The sequence below is a fragment of the Oreochromis niloticus genome, linkage group LG9 (assembly GCF_001858045.2).
Source record: "Oreochromis niloticus isolate F11D_XX linkage group LG9, O_niloticus_UMD_NMBU, whole genome shotgun sequence".
Classification (NCBI taxonomy): domain Eukaryota; kingdom Metazoa; phylum Chordata; class Actinopteri; order Cichliformes; family Cichlidae; genus Oreochromis; species Oreochromis niloticus.
In genome coordinates this window covers 11,895,988-11,913,763 of record NC_031974.2, presented here as the reverse complement: position 1 = coordinate 11,913,763, position 17,776 = coordinate 11,895,988, and the positions used below count along the sequence as shown (strand labels likewise).

General features: G+C 38.2%; 1 long non-coding RNA gene across 4 annotated transcripts in view; it reads left to right on the top strand.

Annotated features, from left to right (window-relative positions):
* Window positions 1–17,776, top strand: part of LOC102078109 (uncharacterized) — a 32,683-nt gene that overhangs the window by 1,420 nt on the left and 13,487 nt on the right. Inside the window, exons 2-5 of one of the 4 annotated variants that reach the window (XR_001225227.3) lie at window positions 4–238; window positions 316–415; window positions 1,074–1,285; window positions 3,083–3,158. This is a non-coding gene — a long non-coding RNA (uncharacterized LOC102078109). The remainder of the gene's footprint in view (window positions 1–3; window positions 239–315; window positions 416–1,073; window positions 1,286–3,082; window positions 3,159–17,776) is intronic. The other 3 variants (XR_265837.4, XR_265838.4, XR_265839.4) reach the window with 3 other exon arrangements.

The following is a 17,776-nucleotide window of genomic DNA, read 5'->3' as shown; positions in this document are numbered from 1 at the left end:
AAGTGCTCCAGTCCAGTAGGTGGTGGTAATGACCTTTACGCTGGTTGGCCAACCCCTAATAAAAAGATCAGCTCAAACCTTCACACTTTGCCAGATGGTTCCCTCCTCTGCAGCGATAATCAGGTTTTCTAGTATTTATTCTTACCGGAGTCTGTTGGCCAAACTAACCTCACCTGTACGTGCCTGCACGCTTCTTACCTGCAGTCTGTTAATGAAAGACAAACAATTAAGCTAACCAGTTAAGATTACAAACTAATTCAAGCTACAATAATGATACTGACTTAGCCCACTTTAACATGTTCTCTACTTTGGCAGAAATCCCTACGAAGTTCCTGTAAGCAAGCCACTTACCTGTTACCTCACCTGGTGGTCTGAAGAAATTTACTTGGTGATTTGCTTCCTAGTATTAATTCAGGTAATACATTTTCATCTTTGTGCATTCACCTCATTTACTGAACTCAATATAAGTGAGAGAACAGCAGCATTCAAATGGATGTTTTAACATGGTTAAGGTCTTGTAATGTAAGTAAAGATGTCTCCCTCTCTCTCAATTACCTGCTTCTCATGTAAAGATAAATCTTTGTTTCTTTCTAAATTGAGAAGAGTTTTTGTCCTCACAATTCATGGTTCATTTCACCCATCACGCTAAGAACCGAAAAGCCTTAATCAAATGCTCTCAAAAGACCATCAAGTCATCGCTTTGACTATTTTAAATAGATGCCATTTTAGAGAAGAAGCATGCTACCAAACCGAAGAGAACTAAGTTTCTTCTTTGGGGTAAAAATGTTGTCAGAGAGTGACCAAAGACATTTGTCATCCAGATCAACAAGAAATTCTTCTGGTGTTCCATTTGGATGATTTTCTGCTGTGAGAGCAGTAAACTCATGACTGAACAGCACAGGAAAAAGAGCGCTGGAGCATGCAAGCAGCTATAAATCCTTCAATCGCTTTTTCTTTGATTAATTCTCATGAAGAACTCAGGTGAAATTGACACAGGGAGATGAAAGGTAGTTTCCTTATACCGCCTCTTCTCTCTTTCCATTCTCCTCGGGTTATTTCCTTCTCTCTGCCAGGGGACGTGTTTGGCTGTGAGCAGCAGAGTTGGGAACAGCATCAGCATCCATTTATCCACATCATTACCCACATCTACCACTGCTGCCACAGACACACAGAGCTCAGTCTCCAATCTCCAGTCCACAAGATGACACTTTGACCTCTGGGAAGTGCTGCCATGTGATTACAGAAGAGGAGAGATGCAAAGACACGGCGAACAGTTGTTGTTAAGGTAACGTGTTGTAACTTTGCAGAAGAGAAAGATTACTTTTGTCAAAAAATGACTATACAGGAAGTCATTAGTACTAATAAATACACTCACTGACCACTTTATTAGGTAAACTTGTTTAACTGCTTGTTAACAAAAATATCGAATCAACCAATCACATTGCAACAACTCAATGCATTTAGGTGTGTAGACACAGTCAAGATGATCTGCTGAAGTATAAACTGAGCTTCAGAAAAGCATGGTGATTGTTTGCTGACAGACTGATCTGCTGAGTGTTGATAAGGAACAAGAAGCAAAAAACTGCCCTTTTTTCAAGAGGGCAGTATGAATTGCAATAAATATAAAATGGGCAAAAAAGACTGGATTGATGTTAATGTTGAATACACAGTAAGTAGAGTAGTGTAGTCATACGAAACAGGTCATTTCTTTATTTTATCTATAAAGTTTTTGTAATTCCTGTTGACTACAACCTCTTTTAGGTTGTAATATATTCATGATATGTTGTTATTATTGTTGTTGTTATTATTGTTATTATTATCATTATTATTATTATTATTATTAATATTAAAATTGTGTTTATTTTGTTTTATTTTGTTGTAGCTTTAACTTGTTGTAGGTGTGAGGTCACTTTTAAAATCTCGGCAATTCGCTGTACAAGACTCAAAGTAATTGACTTTACTTTTCAGACCTGGAAGCCACAGCGATATTTTATATATAGTCAATGACCATGACTGGTTGCAATATTTTGCAAAATATATAAAGCAAAAACCCGTATTCATATTTATAGGCACCAATGAGCAGTTCAGTTGTTGCTGGCTGCTTTAAGCTGCATGCTTTAATTTATTTTGATTACTAACGTTACTACTAGTAATGATGTGAGTGACTAGCAAAACTGATTGAATGCAGCTCGTGGCTTGATAATGCAAAGAAGAACCTTGGCTTTATGGGCTTTAGAAATATTAATTAACAGCCAGCGGCATTAAGTAGTGTGGGCTTCGGTCACACAGTGAATAGGACATGTGTGCCCTTCTTGTACTGATGGTTTGTGTTTCTTTTCAAATTTTCAAATAAAGGAGGGCACATTCAGTCACTGCTTTCTTTCTATACTTTTTTATCTGAATAAAACCATATTGTCAGATCTGAAGTGGATTTGAAAAAATTAAAAAGCACTTGAACTTTTTACACAGAACTTTGAGTTCTTCGTCCCACATTCAATTAAAGTTTAGTAGAGGTTAACATAAGGGTTATTAATTTGAAAGGGCTTGGCACTTGCTCCAGGCCTTGAAATTAATAATGAGCTTTCAAAACACTTTACCCTTCTATTCTTTATCCCACTCAGTACTTTGAAGATCTGTCATTAATGAATGAGTGTCACTTCTAATCTACTGTGGCCCACAAAAAGTGATTTATTCAGAGTATATTACCAGGTAAAAGTATTGATTGATCAAAACACAGTTCAGAGATGTAAAGAATGCTACTATCGCATGGCTAACAAAGGTACCAAAACTATAAAGCTCATGTAAAATCATAAAAATAAAATGTAATAAACAAGAAAATTGTGCAGAGGGTAGAGGTTTTTTTTTTTCCAATGGGGAATGTATAAGTGTTTCTCTGCTTTAGTCCAAAAGTTATGCTAATCAAGCAAGCTGCATTGTAATATTTTCCTCCTACTCAGGGCGACCTTGTGGAAGGAGCAGGAATCAAAGCTGGACTCAAGTTTGAAGTTTGAATGATCAGGAGCTTGATATGGCACAATGTCAAAAGGCACAAGGTTAATTTTTTCCATTTGTGATTTCCCAGCATGGACGAATACCAAACTCCAAACTCATTCAAACTCAGTTCTGCTCTGCTGCACTTTGACTACTCTACAGATCTGGTAAGATGCACGCATTTACATAATAATAGCACATTTAGATGGTGGATGAACAGCAGCTGCAAACCTTTACATTTCGATGCCGAGTCATTCTCCAGTGCATACTATGTACCATTTGTAGACCGTAATAAAATGCAGAACATTTAGGCCAATCCTTATTCTTGAGCACACTCAATTTTTTCAGTTGATAAAGTGTTGTCTGATGTCCTCAGCTCCTTGCATACACTATAAATGCCTCCGCTAAATAACAAACACTCAGGTGTTGCACTTCAAGGTAACTGTCTTTGCACCTTGGAAGTCGATCAGCCACAAAACAATAAATGAGCATTCGCCACCAGAACAAATACAAATGCGCCGAACTCAGTTGTGTAAAAAGTTACTTAACAATTCTGGTACATGCACTCTGAAACATGCAAATATCTACATAAGAATATAATACAAGTGATAGCTTGTTGGTGTATCCAACCTTTCAAAAGTTATCCTTTAGGAACGAAGCCAATTTTTCAACAGTTAGAATCCCCTGATATTGAGTTTGATCCTTTTCTCTTCATTTTGCGATGCAGGCTTCTAGCTGCTGGGGCTAATAATAAATTCTACACCTTTAAGCAACAATGCATCAGTTACAAATATAAGTTGTATATTTGAGGACAGAAAATAGAGGTTGGTGTTGTAAAATGCTGTAAAAATGTTTAGCAATGGTGTTTAAATGTTTATTTTACCACGGGAGTCTAGGATTACTGACTAACATTCCCTAAGTCACCATTCTGCATTCTTTCTAATCACCAGCAAGAGACTATTGCTCTTTAACAAAACAGTGTTTTCCACTTTCTACTTTTTAACTTGCTAGCCAGTGACTTTCATTGATTCGGGGTTACAGGCAGTGAAGCAAAGGTAGAGGAACTGACACAAGCTGGAGAGAATTGAGCAGGCAACAAGATGCAAGGAACCTGCAGAGCACAAATATCTCCATTATAATGCAATAATCCGGATAATACAGTTTTATCCGGTGCCTCCTGCGTCTCCCTATTATAAACAAATTTTATACACAGTTCCACGATTTTGGCTTGAAAGTAAATGGAAAATTGACAGACAATCAGTTTTATCGTCAGATGAGGCCTGTTCTTATTAGTTTGATATTAAACCACACCTAATATGTGAAGCTGATGGTTGAATGGTTGAATTTGTGTTTTATAGCTTTTTACTGTAATTTTCAATTAGGGGCCTAAAGAGATGTTAGCTCCAGAGAGAGGGGCCATTATTGGGCTAATAACAAAACCCGACAACTACGAATGGGAACTGATAAGGATTTAGCGATTCCGATTTCATTATCGATATCACTTATCGATTTGATTCATTATTGATTTTCACTGGATTCTCATTGCGTTCACTGGGAGTCACCACCATCACATGTCAAAGACATTACATTCTGCACATTAATTGCATGCTGTGTGGTCAAATGATTGTGTGTGTAGGAGGTATTTTTCCTCTTTGTTGTGGTCAGTGTTGGGGTCGTTACTCAAAGAAAGTTACTACACAAAATTTACACAGAACACTTTTTTTTAAAAGTATTCCAGTACATTACTTAATTATTCCTTTTGCATTTTTCTGCAAAATTACATGAAAAAACATTGTCTCATAATTAGCATTTAACACTATAAATCAGTAGGTTACAGTCCCACACACCAACACAAATCCCTATCCTAATGAGGACACACATGTGATCTTTCTCTTAGTTTTTAGGTAAGAACATAAAGCTGACAACACAAAGCACAGATGAAAACCAGCACATAGACACTTCAAAGCTATCGCCACGCTGATTCTACTTCAGAAACAAGAACAGGTAGAAACAGAGGCAGCAGCCTGACTGCTCGTCAGTTTGTTACCTGTTGAAGTTCAGAGTCTGGCTGCTGGGCTGGGAGAGCATTCGCTCAGCTTTAACATTACCCTCAGTTCTCGACTAGCTTAGCGTTAGCATAGGTGAGCATGCTTGCAAAGAACCGAAGTTGTAATGGCAGCATAATGATATTGTTTCTATTCTGGAAGCAGTTTGCACTTTACCATTCCGCTCTTCTTCTTTGTGCAATAACAACATCTCCATATCCATGCTGTAGACTGCACCACTGTTTTCCCTCCTACAGCACACAAACTAAAATCAGCTGATTGTACCGCAAGTGCAAATGGAACCGATAAGCGGGATCAATACCCAAGGAGACTAACAATTCCAAGGAACTGAACTGGTAACCTTCTCAATTCCCATCCCTACTAACAAAAGCAAAAACTTTCTTAGTGACCAAATCAAAAATCTGGCACATTCTTAAAAAGGAATGAACTGGCCTGCTCACCAACACCAAAAGTCCTAAAAGATCACAGAATACACAAGTGCATACAAGTGCATGATGCAGATAATTATTTCATTAAAAAAAAAACAGCTCATAACATCTAACCAAGTCAAGAGCGCTCTATAAGAAGCAGGTGTCAAGGTGCAAACCACAGGTTATAACTCAAGAAAAAGAAGATCAGATTTCCCAGAAAACATCTAAAAGTGCTTAAACATGATGGAGCCAATGTTATAGCATGGCCATGTATAACTACCAGTGGAGCTAATGTTTATTGATGATGTGGTTGGTGCCAGAAGCAGGAGGGTGAATTGTGAAGTGGACAAGGCTTTACTCTCAGCCCAGATTCAGACAAATGCTGCAAAACTGACCAGAAATAGGTTCACACTGCAAATGGATAATGAGCCAAAGAGTTTTTTTAATACATAGAAATTGGATATTCTTCAATGGCCAAGTCAGCCACCTGATCTCAGCCTAATAGAGCATGTCTTTCAGTTACTATGGATAAAACTCATGGCAGAGAGACCCACAAATAAGCATCAACTGAAGGTGTCTACAGTAAAGACCTGGCGGAGCATCTCAAGAGAGAGAGACTTCAGGCAGTCATTGACTGCAAAGGATTTGAATCCAATCTATATATTTCTAATTAGTTAGTACAGTTATTTCTAAGCCTCTTCAAATGGTAGACTATAAATAGAAATGGCTGTAATTTGTAAAGAGTAAAAACAACATTTTTGTAATACTACATAAATTAACTTAAAGACAGCATTTCATTGACATCTTGATTATCTGATTTCAAATGCACTGCAGTAGAAGCAAAACTGCTAAGGTTGTGTCTCCAACAAACCATGGAGCAAAGTATATCTAATTCATTCATGATTTACAGCAGCTTTAAACTAATATTTGTCACTTCTTTTGAAAGTAAGTCACAAGCAGATTGAATGATTTTCAGGCAGCCTTGTGATGTTCACTTTGAACTGCTTTGTACAGTTGCCAAAAAACAGCAGCTAGTGCTTTAATTAGAGATTTCCCACTTGACCTATCTTGCGTGTTAGTCACTAAAAAATGATTATAATATAAGACGAACTAAGTCTCTGAGTTGTGTCAGTGTGTTTGAGCGGTGGGTGAATAATATTGGCAGTCTTGTTCATCATTGACTGGGTCACTGGGATCCTCTTGTGGATATGCAAAGAGAGATGAGCATCAGATAAAGGCTTAACAGGATAAAGAATGTGTGAGACATCCCAGAGGATGTTGAGCCAGCACACAGTTTCACTGCCCTTTTCCACCTGAAGGAAAGAACAAAACCTGGCAAAGAGCATTAGCCAGATGCTCGAGTTGCCAATCAATAACACAAGACCCAGAGTTATTTCTCTTTATCCCTCCACAATTCCAGTGTATTGAAGCAGGAAGCTTGTCAAGAGACAAAATCTATAAGTGAAAGGTCATTGGTTTGTTCTGCAAGACCTAAAGCTCTTCCATTAACAGCTGTGTCTCATGTGGCTGGTTTCATATGAATTTAACAGAATGTTTTCAGTCATGTCATGGCTGTAATAAACATCTTTATGTCACAATGGTAGCAAACAGAAAACAAAGAGTTGTAGATGTTATTAAAACCAGCTCAGCAAGCTGGACTCAAACACAGAAGCAAATATTGAAAAAAGTGTGAGCGCAGGTAAGAAGCTTGCAGGTGCATTCTCCTTTTTAAATGCCAACATAACCCTGAGACCAGTGTGACAAAATCACTGTTTTTATTCACTTAAAATTATGTTGATGATCAAGACTCAGATATGTTTTTAAAATGTACCCAACTAGGCAGCCACAGATTACTTGTGTGGGAAATTAGTTAATTCGGTTAATCAGCATTAAGCATGGCTAAACAGAGCACTGCCTATTTGTCCTATGGAGCAGTGTTCAGTGTACAACTGAACATAAAGAGAAAAACTAAAGGCATACGTAATTCAAATTTGCTAAGTAGGCTTACCAAAATCTGAGGTTAAATCTTATTAAAATAATGCTAACAACTGGGTTAATCAGCTTACAAAGATTAGCTCTTTCCTCAGCTGAGAAGCTAGCTAACTGTCTTGAGTACTGGAGGAAGTCACAAAGTTTTGATGGTCTCTGAATAGTCTTTGAGACTCTTTCATGATCCTCCCACCAAGTCTTTCGGAATGGTGACAGCATTTTGGAGGAACATTTATCAGCAGGTGGCGCTTTTCTGGGTCTTTATCTAATAACTCAGCAAAAGTTTCCACTGCAGTGCACCTGAGAAAAACCACCACAAAACCTGGGGTTGGACCTGAAGTTATCTTACATAAGCACTCAGAAGCAGCAGCAGCAGCATCTGCAGGAGAGCCGTGAAACTCGGGAAGAAATTAGATTTTAGATACGCATAGAAAACAGGCTAAACCTGAGAAGCAGGCACAGATAATTAAAGATGACGAGGATGAAGATAATTCCAGGATGATAAAAGACATATTCTAGGCCCGGGCGCAGTGAAAAGGGCCACTGTGCTCCCTCAGCTGCATTCTAATTCTAAGGTGGATTTTTTTTCCTGCACTTTAAAAAAAAATCCACTTTAAGTTACCGTGTTGTGTTTTGTTGTGTTTAGTTGTGTTTAGTTGTGCCTAGTGCCGATGTGGGACAGTTTGCAATTTGGGTATGACTGTATTAAAATAAAGAGGTATCTTATCTCATCTTATCTTAATGATATGCTATCATATATCATATACAACAGTAAGTAAATGTTGGTAATGAAAAGGTTAACCATACACGTCACACGTTATTATATGGTTAATAGTAGCTTAGTACATCTGCAGCAATTGTAGCCACATGACTGATTTGGATCAGATGGGTCTCACTTTGGGAAGTACCCCTCTTGTCTCTTTGGAACTAGAAAGAGACCATTCATCAGCTTGTGAAGTAACTTTTAAAGCATGATCTCGCTCAGAAATTGCAAAACAAATGGAAATGTGCTGAGAATGTTCTGAACTTACAGTCAGTGACCGCGGCTGTCACAGTTCACAGTTCAGTTTCCTGCTTTGTACACCATGTGACCAAAGACAAATACACTTTTATAACTCTTTTTAAAGTTTGGGTATATTTCATCATGGGGTTTAAAGAAGATCGTTTAGGATTTTATATTTGTTATGTGACTGAATTTGTTGTGTAGCCTTTAAAGTTGGTTATAATTGTGTAGGATTCTATTATAAATAAATAAATATATTATATATAAAGTATATGTTAGTTAGTTCAGTGCATCATTCAGTGCATATACTGTCCATACAAGTGTGTGTGTGTGTGTGTGTGTGTGTGTGTGTACAGTATAAATGTTATAAGAATAATATAAACATATAAATCAGACATAATATTGTTTTTTTTAGACTGAAAATGAAAAAAAAACTACAAATTTTAAGCAAACTGCAATTGAAGACTATCAATAAAATTCCCAAATTCTTCACTCTACTCTAAATTAGAAGAAAAATGTGACTTTTAAAGTATTTTTTCTTAATATATGTGGTCCTAATATTCCATTATATTTTCATTTGGTCAGTTCCAAAGTATTTTGAATTGCCAGTCTGTCTCAGTTATTCTTGATTTACAGCTTAAGTGCTGTAAGTTGTTATATTTCCCTCAAGGAAAGTGTCCATGCTTGTAATCTAACAGAAAGCGTGAAGAAATGCTTCATAAATGTGTGAGAAAGCACTTAAACACTGGTAGCATTCAAAGTGGGCCAGCTTGAAGCCTTCCTTCAACGTCAAAGTGGTGAACAGGCAGCTTGTGCCCCACCTTTAAGACTTTGGAAAAGAATATTTATTGAAAAGCTTAAAGAAGATGAATTGGTCTAATTAGAAAACCCAAAAAAGAAAAACAGGAATCAACCTGAGCCTTTATTGTCTAAAAGTTAAATGTCATGTCTCAGTTTTTTGCACTGTAAATGTCAAAGTTGTGCCCACAGACACACAATCACACCATGATGAGTGTATTCCCCTGTGTGTGTTTGAATTAGTGCTCTCCTGAGTACTTGTCCGATTTTTGCTTTGTTTATCGGGAGAACCCTTTTACCTTCTTGCGCCTCTGGTCTCCGGTCTCCTTTTTGTCCTTTAGTCCTTTTACTTCTCCGTGGGGAGAACACATTTTCCTCTCGGTTTGACACAATCGATCTCAACCCAGTTCAAGGATGTCTCATTTTTACTCTCTCACTCCGCCTTTGTCTACCTATTGCTTTCTCACCATGTACTCATATAATTATTCAATTACTTTTGTCCACCAATCAATCCACTCAGATCAAATTAAATCAGTTTCAGAGCTTAGTGCCTGTTTCCTACACACAGTCAGAGTTTGGCATAGAAGAACAGGAGACATCCACGAGACAAACTTAAATGACAGGGTGGAAGCTGTTAACATCATGTTGCTAATAAGATTGACTGAAGGGGAGCAGGTGATAGAAAAGAGAGAAAAGACTTAAACTATTTCCTGTCTTGTACAAGTTCTTCTCCTAAGACTAATTAAATAACACCTTCTGTTAAGAAATATTTAATCCCAGAGTCAGAAAATTGTCTCAGAGAGATTTATGACACCCTTTACCCATAGATTGCAGGGGTTTTTCTCTTCAAGAAAATCTATATTTCATATGTGCTATGGTGCAAACAAAAGTGGACCTTTTCCCAGTGTGGCTGAAAGCCATTATCCTGTGTACACTTAATACTGGTTTGTCTGGGGGGAGCTTCTGTATTTTGAAGCTGCAGTAGTGGGCAGGGTTAGCAGGGTTATTTTCTGCTAGTGTGAAGTCACTCAAAAAGTAGTATTAAAACAGACAGACTGGCCTCAGCCCAGTTAACAGAAGTTCCAACACCTCTTTGAACACCATCACTCTGTCCCATAAGTTGTTTATAATGGCTCACTCACACTAGCTTTAAACAGGGCAACCAGCCTGGTAGTTTGACTGAATTTTTTCACATTTGGCAAATAATTGCAAGGAGTTGTGGTGACGAACTGAGTTCTCAGAGGTTTACTGTGCAACACCAACAACCTCTGGGTGACCACTTTTGGTTGCAAGGTGGCTGCACTGGTTTCCTGGTGGGAGGCAACCTGACTCCTGACAGATTGGCAAATCATTGCCAGCTGTTTGTATTCTGGACATGCTCCTATATAAAAGTCAACCACTTGTGTCATTTTGCAGTTAAATAACCATCCTCCAGCAACTACTTCAACATTTTTGGAGGAATTTCTGTGTTTTTGTTTCAAATCTATGAAGTTCTGGCTGAACTCTGAATCTAAGTAGTTAATGAGATTATCTGTGTGGGATTTATCACAGTTTATCACCATATTATCACAAACAGGTCCCACGCAATTGCCAAACTGCCATTCATAAACTAATAGGAGATTAACTCCAACTTGTTGATGTTTTTCCCTTTTCTTGTTGGACCAGAGTTGTTTAGTAGACAGCACTTGACTGCGAGTGGTCGCAGACCTGGTCTGTGACTTTGAAGCAACCATTTCAAAGGCAGCAAGGTAACAAGTTCATGGTGCAAGGGGCACGCAGTCATGAGCCTCAAGTTGAGCGTGTTTTAAAATTGGATGTGATGAATGGAGTAGATCTGACTGTGTGTCCTCAATAATCCTCCTCACTGATTCTGTTTACTGAGGTCACAGGTATATAATCATGTCTTTTTGAAACCACAGGTCTCGCCCCCTGCTGGCCATTAAAAATAATTCAGTTTTAAGGCACTATGCGGTCTTTAAGTCTGACATCATTAGCCGTGCCCAGTGTTGCCAACTTAGCGACTTTGTCGCTATATTTAGCGATTTTTCAGACCCCCTTAGCGACTTTTTTTCTAAAAAGCGACTAGCGACAAATCTGGCGACTTTTTCTGGTGTTATTGGAGACTTATTTATGACGACTTTTTGACGTGAAAGCGCGTGTTGCTCTTACTCTCAACAAGCAGCGGGTGCTGCCGTGGGCACCTCGCTCGTGCCAAAGCGCTCACAGGCGGAGGATAGTCCTCCCCCAGCTGCTATCAGGGCAGGAGATGTTCACACTAGAGCTGGGCGATATAAGATTTTTTCATATCACGATATGTTTTTTTCATTTCAGGCGATAACGATATATATCACGATATAAGCCAAATAACTATATTTGCAAGATTTAAATGTGCCGTTGCTCACAAGTAAAATGTGAAATAATCAGCAGCTTGTTTTGATTTAATTATTTATTTCCCATAATAACTTCAACAGGGCAGATGTACTTAAAGAACATGAGACTTCAGTTTCAGATAAATATAGGCAAATATTGCAAACTACACAAAAGGCAGCCGCTAAAGCGTTTAAGTTTCAAAATAGAACAAACAAAACAGACTACTAAATTGTCAATTCCACTTAGAAACAAAATATTAATTCTAAAAATAAATCTTAGTTTGTTTTACAGAAGAACAGACAAAATTGACTAACTTTTGTCAATATCAAATAAACTGAGAACTAAAAGGAAATTCTCAATCTCTCCTTGTTGTATAACTTAGCTATTACCTCAATTAGCTGCTTGAATCCTTCATTTTCGACCCTGTTTATTGGTAGCATGTCTTTAGCAAGACGGTAGGCTATGGCATTCGTTATGTCGCTATGTCTCTTAGCTTTTTTGTCATATGGTAAGACGCTGGAGAAAGCCGACTCAATTGACTGTTTCTGCTTCGCAGGGATTCTCCTGGTTGTTTTCGATGACGAATTAGCGCTTTCAGTCTACGGAACTTCTCTGGCCCTTCCTTTCGACAATCTCTCCGGAATTGGAACCGTCATCTGTGTTCTCTTCGGTAACTGGTCACCCAAACTCTCGGTTGATTTTTCTCTAGTCAGCACACTCATTTTCTCCATTACCCGGCCGGCACGGCGGCTGGCTGCTTCCCAAACAAATACACATGTGCGGCTTGGCACTTGTGCTGTACTTAACAAGTCACGTGACGTGACTCTGCAGCTGTGATTGGTTCGGCTCTGCGCTACTTAGTTTGGATTGGCTGTTCTTTCTTTTTTTTTAAGACAGGAAGAGAGAGAGATGAGGTCTACCGCAATAGTTTCATTTTTCTATCGAGAAAAAGTTATTTCGCAATACATATCGTTATCGTTCTATCGCCCAGCTCTAGTTCACACCTATGCGTCCAAACTGCAAATGAATTGCGCACGAGCAAAGCCGCCGCTCCCGCACTAACTGTAACACAGTCAATTCTTTTTTTACTGTTATGCTGTTTTGTGGATCACAAGGTTTAAAACTACTTATAAACACACACACACACACACACAAAGTAACTCCACCAGAGTGCCTATTTCGGGTCACTTTTGCTGGTCCAAGCCTGGATAAAGGAGCAGGGTTGGAATTGTGACATTAAAAAAAACAATAATTGCTAAAAGAAATTTAATTTGTAGTTCTAAATAAATTCTAAATGCATTTAGGATGTGCTTTACTCACTTTATGTCTCGTTCCACGTTGTTATTTCTCTCTTCAACAACATAGGTTACAATTACATTAGCATGACCAATTATGCAAATTAGGCAATGACGTCGTTTAGCGACTTCTAGCAACTTTCGGACAGCCAATAGCGATTTTCCTTACTGAGGAGTTGGCAACACTGGCCGTGCCTGGGCCCAAACTCCGCTGCAGGTCCTTAAGTCACACGATCACTGCGGCATCACTGAGAGTTAAAAACTGTCTAAATCCTTTCATCTGTAATAAAATGAAGAGCACTGCTGCTCTACCAGGTGTAACAATATAGTTTAACATGCAGGCATCCATGAAAACCAAATTTATGAAATTTAACGGAGTTAGAAGTTAGCAGGGAGTTAGCTCGCTAGTTTCCATCTAAATATAATATACCATGTTCTGACTGAGGAATTTCCGAAACAAATTAAGACTTACAGCTCTGCTATCACTTCTGACATAACTGAAGACAAGAAACTAAACAGCAGTGACATTTGTAGGGTTACTGAAGTTCGGCTAGCTGGTTTATAATGATGTGGTACGTGATTGCTAGCGACACAGCTATGTTAGCATAATATAAACAGTGAAGCTGGAGGATGAACGCTAACCTTTTTCCACTCGGTAAAAGTTAACGTGAGGGTTCCTGAAGGTTAAGGAAAAATGCAATCGCATGGCAGAATGCTGTAAACAGACCAAACTTCAGTCGGGAGAACAACTGAGATAATCCATCCACAATACGAGGTTAGTCATTAATATACTTATGCATGGGCTGGCTTGTAGTTACATCGCAAGGGTTTAAAAACTGAGTTTTAAAATGATTAGCGGTAATAAAAACCGAGAGAGGCCAACAGTGATCATTGACTGTTTTAGGGGCTTGTTGAGATTAAATAGAACAAGATACAAAGCATTAAAACATGTTAAATACACAACAGCCTTATTAAACGCAGAGTAGTTTGGGCCCGGAAGCAGGGTTCATTACGTCATCGCTTAAAGACCGGATAACACTGACTTTATTTTTAAGACCCGGGATCTTTGTTCTTCTTTATATGATCTATATTTCATCCTGATCATTTAGCTTTAGTACAAGCATTAGCATGACCACAGCTGCTGTTTTCTTCCAACCATGGAAGGTGAAACTCAAATGTTAATTCATCTCTGCTGTTTGAATTTGCATCAATACATTAATTTTTCTAAAAAAACAAAAAACAAAAAATACATTGAGATCTATGTCACCAGATCATGATGCTGGCATTAGCTTACCTTTTGTTAAATGTTAGTGTTCTTCATTTTACTAGTATAAAGTCATTCAATGAACATAAACAACATGTTTTCGGCAGCAGAGGAACTAATGAGGAGCTTCGGTGTGCAATCCCACTGATTCTGCAGGTCTCTGAATAAAACTCTGCAATTTGAGTCTAATTAGTTCATTGATCCGTTCACGTGTCTGTAACTCTTTCCACCCCGATAGTGTTTGGTACGTGCAAAGACGGTATCTGTTCCTGTAATCCAACTTGATGCCGTCTTATAGACAATTTCAGGTAATCAAACTGAATTAAGATACGACCTTAAATGGCTGTGATTAAAACAGATGCAGCATTGCTGTGCTACATTTCTGTTACATCATATTTCATATGATAATTCTCAGGGAAAATCAGTTTTTACTGATGTATTGTTATCTAAGCTTTTGCTTTATCTAGTGATGCAGTTATAGAGACTTCTCCCAAGTGGTTATTTTGATCTTACAACAGCTCAATCAACACTAACAAGAGAGGTTAACAGCATTCTTTGTTTTAATTAAAAGAAAACCAAATATGCTTCTACAGATATTTTTATTTGGTTTGAAAATGTGGAAAAAAGTTGTGTTGCAGTGCATTGGTAACTGTTCTTTTTTGTATATTTATGAAATGGAGTCTCTGGACCTTTCTGCACAGTTATTTGGGGTAATTCAGTTGCCAAAAGGAGACTATCAGTCAAACTCAGTTTAACCTTGTTTACCGTGCATTTTGTTGTTATTATTGTTAACTCAGTTTCTATAATTTATCACAATAATATTGTTATTGTGACTTCATTTGGGTATTAAATTAGTGTACTGAAAGCTAGTTTAAGCAAACATTGATGAAAGAACAGTTATAGAATTGTTTTGTGCCTCTTTGAAACCTTTCAGTGTGCATTCTCCCTGCAGGTTCTAAGCTTGTTGGCATTTGTCTGGCATAATCATAATCTCATATCAAAACACCCAGATATTCAGATACTCAACCTGCAGAGTTAACAGGAGGTATAAAATAACACATGTGCTTGGATTACATTACAGGTGAAACTCAAAAAATTAGAATATTGTGCAAAAGTTCATTTATTTCAGTAATTCAACTTAAAAGGTGAATTAATATATGATATAGACTCAGTACATGCAAAGCGAGATATTTCAAGCCTTTATTTGTTATCATTTGGATGATTATGGCTTACAACTTATGAAAAACCCCAAATTCAAAAGCTCAGAAAAGTAGAATGTTGTAAAAAAGGTTCAATATTGTGCGCTCAAAGTGTCACACCCTAATCAGCTATTTAATCCAAAACACCTGCAAAGAGTTCCTGAGCCTTGGTCTCTCAGTCTGGTTCAGTAGGAATCACAATCATGGGAAACACTGCTGACCTGACAGTTGTGCAGAAAACCATCATTGACAACCTCCATAAGGAGGGAAAGCCCCAAAAGGTAATTGCAAAAGAAGTTGGATGTTCCCAAAGTGCTGTATCAAAGCACATTAATAGAAAGTTATGTGGAAGGGGAAAGTGTGGAAGAAAAGGGTGCACAAGCAGCAGGACGACCGCAGACTGGAGAGGATTGTCAGGAAAAGAGCCCTGTCCTCTGCTAGTGTTGATCCACTGTGCTTTATTAAGTCCAGAGTCAATGCAGCCGCCTACCAGGACATTTTGGAGCACTTCATGCTTCCTTCCACAGACGAGCTTTATAGAGATGCTGCCTTCATTTTCCAGCAGGACTTGGCAGCTGGCCCCACTGAAGGCCGCTATTGAAGCATCCTGATCTTCCATAAGCCACTCATCCAAGTGACTTCTTCACTTGGATGAGTGACGAAACGTTTCTCCCACTGATAACGCTGCGTCCAGATGAACAGAGTCAATTTTTGGAGAAAGGCTTGAAATATCTCGCTTTGCATGTCATGAGTCTATTTCACCTTTTAAGTTGAATTACGGAAATAAATGAACTTTTGCACGATATTCTACATACAAATTTGATCAAAGAGCCTTAGTTTTGTTTGTGTTTTCCACAGACTTTAGCAAAAATAAGCATGGACATACTACATTCTTGCAAATGCAGATTTGATATGATTTATATTGTCACATATTTTGGGAAGATAACTGTAGGAAAATGGAAGCTTGATCAAATGTCTTCTTCTGCTTTGTTTCTAAAAGTGGCAGGTCCGAAAGGAAGTCTGTGAGCTCTAGAAAGTCACCAAAAGCTCTTCCAGGCCTCCCATAATGAAAATGTTTCATAACAAGATATTAGTGTGGCTGAAAAGACTGGTTAAATTTTTGCCAGCTTGTTTGCCCACAGGTTATGTGCTTCTTTGCATATATCTGTTGTGGCATTCAAAAGCATCTATTAAGTATTTTTAGCATTATTTGAGAATTTTTCATGTTGCTTGTGTTCTGTGGAGTATCCGGGAACAAAAAAATATCTCCACTTATTCTGTTCCTAACAGAGCATGTGCGCGGTTTCTCTCTGGCTCGTTTATTTTTTCTAAGATTCTGACCCTCTCAAGTACACTCATTAGAGCCTCAGTCAGGCATGGTTGCCAGATTGTGTTTGGCAGGAGCACAAACAACACTGGCAGCACTTTTGTCTCCAAGTTGTCTGCCCTCTAAGTTCAAAAGTTCAAAAACAACAACAACCAACCCAAAGACAATGAGAGGATGACATGGGTTTAGATCCAAATCTGCGTCACCACGCTTCTGATTTCAGTCTAATGAGACATGGCATCAGTTTGTGCCTCCTTGAAGCTCCAGTTCATGTGATTCACTGGATTGGACCCAAGAACAAATAAAAGATGGCAGCCCTTCAAATGAGAACATATGAACACTTAAAATGTCTCTAATGTTGAGTTACACTTTATATAAATACTAATTAGAAGCAGTACAAGTTCCTTTCAAGTTCCAGTTCAACCAACCGAAATAACGTATGCTGTCTTAAGGTGGCAGATGCAAACAAAAATATGTAGCAAGGTGTAAATTGAGGTTAGGGACCAAAAGTTTCCTTTAAACAAACCTCCTGTGTTTATTTTTACTTCAGTTATGCTTTGTGTACTTTAAACTGAATGAACAAGACCACAGAGAACCCTTTGTTGGCCCCATCATCCTAGGCACACATTCTTTTGGAGTTGCATCAGAAAAGTGTATCTATGTCAAAGATAGATCAATAAAATCTGTCAAATCAAATATGGAAAGGAAGTTGCAGAAAGTAGCACCTAATGTCCTAGAAAAAAAAATAAAAATAAAATCAACAGCATCCGTGATGATGTTTACTCTGAGCCTACCACCAAAACACTGATATTCTTGAATCATAGGTTTCAGAGGCCCTTGTCATGAGTTTTAATCCCACAGCATAAATGGATCCTAAAAGATAACCACCTATCAGCAAAGGTGGAGATAAGCACTCAGTCACACAGCCTTAGAAACGTGTTGGTGAGCTCCTGGCAACCTCCAGGGTTGCTATAGAAAACTATGATCTATATAGCACCTAATGTCAGGGTTCATGCATCATGTTACACAAAGTGAAAACTTTGTGCTCTGTCCATGGTCCTGAA